The sequence below is a fragment of the Lycium barbarum genome, chromosome 6, assembly GCF_019175385.1.
Source record: "Lycium barbarum isolate Lr01 chromosome 6, ASM1917538v2, whole genome shotgun sequence".
NCBI classification, from domain to species: Eukaryota; Viridiplantae; Streptophyta; class Magnoliopsida; order Solanales; family Solanaceae; genus Lycium; species Lycium barbarum.
In genome coordinates, this window is record NC_083342.1 from 28081506 (window position 1) to 28087539 (window position 6034).

The window sequence follows — 6034 nt, forward strand, 5'->3', positions numbered from 1 at the left end:
CTTTAAATCTTTGTTGAAATTGGTTTTGGCCGGTATAATGTCCGAGGCCGTGGGCTCGAAGGAGCCCTTTGCCTTAGAAGGGGAAGTAGCCTCGGTTCCCGGAGACGAAACTGATGGAATGTCATGGGAAGTGGTTTCAGACATTTGGAAATATGAAAAGAAGAGGTTGAATGGATTCGAAAAGAAGGTGAAAGAGCAAAGGAAACAGTAAAAAAAGTTCAAAAATGGCAAAAACAATAGGGGGAAGTAGCAACAGGCGAGAATGACGAGTGGAGAAGGTGGCGGTATCGATTCTTTTCACGTAGTACAAGCAGCAGATCAACAAGAACTGAGTTTTTTAGATGATTATGAGTAGAGATATAGAATGTGTAAGAGGTAGAAAACTTGAAGCAGAAAGGTTAATCGAAGAGGTAAAATGTTCAAATGAAGAGATGAAAGAGCCTTATATAGGCATGGGACTGTGACGGTTACGATTCCCCGGCCAATCCAGGAGCGCCACGCGTCCCCATAATTAATGAGGAATGACTTGAAACGACGTGCGTGCGGTGGTTGTCAGAGCAGACCATCCGGGACGGGACACGTGGCCGATGACAGTAGAACGTGGCGCAACTGTTCCAGCCAAAAATGAAGTGATAACGACGGACAAAGGGAGTCACCGGTTTTGTTATATCCCGCATTCTTGTACAATCGGATAATTCAAGACAATCGTGGGAAGACAGTAATCAAGGCCGTATTTTTACTTTGCTGGGCATATAAGTTGTTCTGAAAATATTAAAGTGGAAATAATGAGAAAGGTCAAGGGCATAAAAGGAAATTCGCAATATGAGTCATGGAAATGTGGAGGGAGACGAAGGGCAAATTTGGAATGTGGAAAAATTAAATTTTCATGAAAAGCACAAAATAATAATAATATGGGCTTGGAGGAAAAAGGGGCCATTTAGGCCATCTATAGTAAATGGGCCAAAGCCCATATGAGCAAAATTTATAAGTCCATAAGATGACTTAATTAGTCATCTTATTCATTATTTCTCTAGAACTTTCAAGAAAAAGCAAGAACAAAAAAAGAAGGTGAAAACCTTGAGGCCATTTCGGCCAAGAGGAATTCCACAAGAAAAAATTGACTAAAATTCCTTCAAAAATCATTTTCTACCAAGTAGAGGGTCCTTAACAAAGTGGAGTTGTTGTTGAAGCAAGAAAAATTCAAAATCATACAAGTTGCCAAGTTGTAGTCAAGTGAAGAAGTGGAGGAAAAGAAAGGTGAGGACTTGTGCTCTTTTACATGTTATGAATATTTATGCATGTTGTAGTGTACAAAAGTGGATGAAATTCATGAAGAACAATATTATGGGATGTGGCCGTGAGGTGTAATATGTGTATGTATGTGTAGGAATCATGTTTCAATTGTTTCATCTAGTATTTGGTTATTATTGTTGTGAATGCTATGTGGAATAATGGAAGTTGAATAAATTTGGAGAGGTTGTAGTGTGTATGCTTGATGTTGGCCGTATAGTTGTAGTGTAATGTGGAAGATAAATGGTTCTTGTTGTTATGGAAAATTTGTTGTGAGGTTGTTATAGGAAAATATGTGACTTTATTGTAGTTTATGTGAATATGGAAATGAAAGTGGCAAGATGCAAATTATGATTGTTATTAATGAAATTGGAAGGTGAAAAATGCATTGTGGGTGAATTATGGTTTTGGTGGAAGTTTATGTAAATTGAATATTATGTTCTTACATGTATAGAAGACAATGATATTAGTATGGTGTTGTTGATATATATATTATAAGGTTAGTATTGTTTTATGAAAGTTGGAAGGTCTTGAAGGAAATTGTATATTGATTGAATTGTTAGTATTGTTGTTGGCATTGTTGTTGATACTTTGGCCGGGTTGAATTCCCGGGGTTGTTGTTGATTGAAATTGGCCAAGTTGAACTTGGTGGGATGGAGTATTTACAGGGGAAGTGCTGCCGAAATTTCGGTAGACAAATGTTACTTTAAGATTCCAATTCCAAAAGCTCTAACCAAAGTTGGTAAATGTGACCAATTTGTAGATTTTGGCGGATTTGCGACTTGGATTCGGGATAGCATACGGAGCGGCAAGAGGTATGTAAGGCTTCATCCTTCCTTCTATGGCATGTCTTAGACGTAATAAGTTGGATATGAGCCTCGGGGACAACCCTATCCCCCGGAATCCGCGCCTAAAGTTTTCCCTTTCCCGTTCAGTAGAATTGAACTAAAAATGGTGTAAAAAGTTGGAAAACTTCCTAAGCCTCTAGAACTTGCTACATAGGACGCGACTACCTTAAAACCCTCATAAGTGACGTCATAGAATGGAATGTACACAAACTTGGCACGCCGCCTCAGTTGACCCGAGGTGGGCCCAGTTTTTCCCAGTTTTCCTTTGTTGACTCGTTTGACTTGTTTCGAAGTTGAATCTAAAAGAGAACTTTTGACCCTTGTTCCGATTATTAAACGACAAGTACTGTACCATTCTAATGGAATTATGTCCATGATGACCGTGGTAACGATGATGTCAAGAAAAAAAGAATACGCCTATGACAAGCATGACAAAGATGATCTCATGACTAAAATGATGAATATGATCTTATATGGATAACGATATAGTCCAAAATGAGAAAAATGCCTACGGTAGATATGTTCTACTATGAAAAGGAAAATATAAAAATGTTAAACTATATCTTGATACCCTAATTCTATTACAAGTAATGACTACTCTAAAGGTTCTAAGTAAATGAAACTATACCTTATGACCCTATTTGATGTTTTTCTCATAATGACACTTTTCATTGGTAGCCTCGCCTTATAATACTCGTCCCTTCAAGGTGAGACAAAGCGACTACGGTTGTTCCATAATGTAATCGGAGGTTACCGACCTTACGTCACTCCGATGGATATGTGGCTTTCTTTGGGCTTCCATGCATGCTATTTATAAGATACATGTATATGTGTATGGGTATGTATATGTCTATGGGGAAAGGGGAAGGGCAACTGTTTTATCACCACCTGATTCAGCTGGATTCCATCCCGGACGCGGGATGCCCGGACGCGGGATATGGGAGAGCCGTACGCGGCGTCTGTATATGTGATGTATGATATATATGATATGATATGTTGGGACACCGTTGGGGAGGGGATGGGAGAGCCGATGTATTCGGCGTCTGTAAATGTGAGGAAAAGATACCGTTTACTGAAATGTACTGTTTTCTGTATACGAAAATAAGGAACACCGTGTTCTGAAAAAGGGGCTAAGCTTGCATGGTATCTGCCTACAAGGCATACACATGTACAGCTTACTTCTGCTCCAGGACAAGCTCTGTATGTCTATTCTGTTATTATTCACACTCTATATTCAGTTACTATGTTTTCATTCATGCCTTACATACTCAGTACATTATTCGTACTGACGTCCCTTCTTGTGGACGCTGCGTTTCATGCCGCGCAGGTCAGCAGACAGGTGGATTTGAACCCTAGAAGCTCTATCAGCCGCACTTGACAGCGCTCCAGTTGTCCCGGAGCCCCACTTCCGCGGTACTATTTTGCGTATGTATATTCGGGCACAGCAGTACCCGACCCTATCTATGTATAAGTGTACTATGTCTAGAGGCTCGTAGACAGATATGCACAGTCAGTTATGTACAGTTAGATATGTGGTATTTTGGCATCTTAATGCTGCTATGTAAAGTGATAGCGAAGTTTACTAGTCTATGTTCATAATGACGCTGCTAATGTTAATGTTCAAAAAAAAAAAAAATATGGTACTGTTCATACAGTTTGCTAAGAGGTAAAGGTAAAATGATAGATAAGGGGTGCTCGGTACAAGTATCGGGTACTCGTCACGGCCCCTAGTCGGGTCATGACAGGTTTAGTGATTCATCCACTCCCTGTCACTCCGACAAATCTACGATCCAGGAAGTGTGTGGACTATCTTTATACGGTAAAAACCGGGTATATGTTAAACCGGTAGGACTGAAGGCCGAGGGGAAAAAGGGACAAGAACGTGCATAAAGGCTCCCATTCTGAACCGGGGAAACGGCTGGACCGGAGCAAATGAAGGTCGTCATTTGGTCCGGTTCATCCATGATCGGTTGTTCGAGGTCGTATGCCCGTTTGGTCGTGGCCGGTGGTCCGGGAGATCCGTTGCGCGGCTACCAAGCGTCGATGACGTCCTGCTGTGTTCAACTGCCAATCGCACAGGTGTCAGACCGTACGGTCTACCTAATCCAACCTACTCCAACTCAGAACGTTTTCTTTATTTTATTATTTTTTATGTTGTATGAAACCCATGGGGCAACACTATAAATAGGGGGCATGGTCCTCCTTTTATGGGGTTGGCTTTTTCATATAAAGAACACTTCGTAATAGCAAACTATATATAAGAATCTCTCTCATATCAGATTTCGGTCCATATTTGTTGTGCTTTATCTCTTACATTTTCTAAATCAAATAACACTTATTCGCTAGTAGATACTCGAGTCTAGAGCAAACCACTGGTCATCAATTGCTCCTTGTAGCATAGTCACATATTTCTTTTCTCTACCAAATAAGATCAAGATATAACCACATATCCTATACCTCACCCACAATTTTAATTGATTATCCAAATCCGGGGTAAACAGCCCCCAGACACTAGGGCAGAATTTTTTGAAGTTGAAGTTAATTGTTTGATGGATCAAGTGGTTCATCGCCCAGACTTAACATTTCCTTCAGGGTTACCCTGGAGGAATGTCCCTCCACCAAATGCTGGAGGTTGTTGAGTGTGGCTCAACTCAGCCATTTTGAGTGTGGAGGAGTAGCAATCAGCGTGTACTTGTCACACAAGGTGGATAACGGGTGTAGTGCCCTCTTCTTCTTAAGGGATTGCGCTGCATTAACTCAACAATATCCAAACGGAGAATTAGCATGTACTCCACATTTTGTCCAGGATTCATTAATATCATCACGACCTGAAGGTCCTCTGGACTTCCCAGTTGTGGTTGAGCCAAATACACAAGAAAGTAACAAACTCGAAAAGAGGTTTTTCTTATCTGAATCCAGGCTAAGAGCCCTCAAAGCTTTGGTTGCTGCTGATGGATCATCAGCAGTGCAAAATCCAACAAGCACTAAGGTTGTCGGTGCACTTGTTTACAAATGTGCAGTAGCTGGTGGCGCAAACATATTGAGTGGTAATAATTCTTCATCTCATTTGGTATTGGTATCGGATCTGTGGAAAACAGTTTCACCACCAATACCATCAGTCTCCACAATTGGGAATATTCTCACAGCCTTTTCTGTGCCAATATATAACAAATCAGGAGACCTTAGGTTGCCGAAATTAGTAGCCGATATAAGAAAGTCCAAACACGAGCTTTCCAACAGAGATAATTTCAAAGAAAATGAGTGGGTCTCAGAAATGCTAGAATACACAAATAGAATTAATACAGGAAGAGAGGATGATCAGTCTTATCGCCCGAAGAATTCATGTCACGACGTGTATCGATGCAGTAGCATATGTAACATTCCATTTCATGATTTGGATTTTGGATGGGGGAGGCCTAGTAGAGCAACCACATGGCAAGTTCACCATTTAGAAATGTGTTTTACCTGATGAGTACACATGATCATAGTAGAGGAATTGAAGGGTTTGTCAACTTGAATGAACAACAAATGTCCATTTTTGAACAAGACAAGGACCTTCTCCAATTTGCTACTCCTGTTGATGATCATGTTCATGAGGAGGAAGAGAAATATTGCATGGAACCTTTCTAACCATATTGCAAAGTGAATAAATTCTTACATGTGATCACAAGGAGCTTATAATTCACTAAGTTTATAAACTTGAATTTCCTATATTTCTAAATTTCTAATTCAATTTATATATGGTGTGTTTGTTTATTTTCTTGTAGAACACAAATTTTTGTTAGTGATTTTTTGTCTTTCAATTCATGGGGACAAGCCTCACAAGTCACAAGGAACCTGTCAACTCAGTATTTAAAGGCTTTATTCTAATAAGAGCACAGGACTTTTGAGTCGAG

The 6034-nt window shown here is 40.1% G+C and overlaps 1 pseudogene; it reads left to right on the forward strand.

Annotated features, from left to right (window-relative positions):
* The first annotated feature begins 347 nt into the window (after nucleotides 1–347).
* Nucleotides 348–5768, forward strand: LOC132643975 (acyltransferase Pun1-like; annotated as a pseudogene).
* Nucleotides 5769–6034: the final 266 nt, after the last annotated feature.